Below are 1,450 nucleotides of genomic sequence, written 5' to 3'. Positions count from 1 at the left end.
AGGCTCTGGTCAAGTTGATACTTGTGACTCCAAGAGGGGGTATTTATGCTCGATAGTGGGTTCATGCCTCCATTAAATCTGGGACGATGTGATGAAAGTTCTAAGGTTGTGGATGTCTGTTGCCACTAGGGATAAAACATCGATGCTTTGTCTAAGGATATTTGTGTTGATTACATTACGCACCATACTTAATGCAATTGTCCGTTGTTTACAACTTAATACTCGGAGGGGGTTCGGATGATAACCTCGAAGGTGGACTTTTTAGGCATAGATGCATGTCTGGATAGCGGTCTATGTACTTTGTCGTAATGCCCTGATTAAATCTAATAGTACTCATCATGATATATGTATGTGCATTGTTATGCCTTCTTTATTTGTCAATTGCCCAACTGTAATTTGTTCACCCAACATCTACTATCTTATGGGAGAGACACCGCTAGTGAACTGTGGACCCCGGTCCTATTCTTTACATCTGAAATACAATCTACTGCAATTGTTCTTTACTGTTCTTCGCAAACAACCATCATCATCCACACTATACATCTAATCCTTTGTTTACAGCAAGCCGGTGAGATTGACAACTTCACTGTTACGTTGGGGCAAAGTTCTGTGATTGTGTTGTGCAGGTTCCACGTTGGCGCCGGAATCCTCGGTGTTGCGCCGCACTACACTCCGCCACCAACAACCTTCAACGTGCTTCTTGGCTCCTACCGGTTCGATAACCTTGGTTGCTTATCGAGGGAAAACTTGTCTGCCGTGCGCATCACACCTTCCTCTTGGGGTTCCCAACGAACGTGTCATCTACGCGCATCAAGACTCGTTTCTCCGGCGCCGTTGCCGGGACCCGAAGAAAAGTTACACCACAAAGATTTCTAACTCCCACGTCAACTACACGCCAAGCAATCGTTTTCTCGGCGCCGTTGCCGGGGAGATCAAGACACGCCTGCAAGGGGAGTCTCCACTTCCAATCTCTTTACTTTGTTTTTGTCTTGCTTTACTTTACTTTATTTATCGCTTTGTTTGTCGCACTTAAACAAAACACAAAAAAATTAGTTGTCGGCTTTACTTTATTTACCTGTCTTGTTCTCTATATCAAAAACACAAAAAAAAATAGTTACTTGCATTTACTTTATCTAGTTTGCTTTATTTACTATCGCTAAAAATGAGTAATCCGGAAGGTGAAGTTCGTTCCTTTAAGCAACAAGGGGGAGAAAGTTTTAAAGATGCTTGGTATAGAATTAGTGATGCTCATCATAGGTGCATTAAGAAACACTCCATTATTATACTACTTAGGAACTTTTATGTTGGAATCTCTAGTTGGAATAGGTATGTTCTTGATACTCTTGCGGGAGGTAATTTCCTAGGCACTCCCGCTTTAGAAGCTAGTTGCATTATTGAGAGTCTAGTTGGAATACCACCTGTTAATGAAGCTAAAATTAAAATCTCTCTT

The sequence above is a fragment of the Lolium rigidum genome, chromosome 7 (genome assembly GCF_022539505.1).
Source record: "Lolium rigidum isolate FL_2022 chromosome 7, APGP_CSIRO_Lrig_0.1, whole genome shotgun sequence".
Taxonomy (NCBI): domain Eukaryota; kingdom Viridiplantae; phylum Streptophyta; class Magnoliopsida; order Poales; family Poaceae; genus Lolium; species Lolium rigidum.
The sequence above is the reverse complement of the archived record's forward strand: the minus strand, read 5'-3'. Positions refer to the sequence as shown.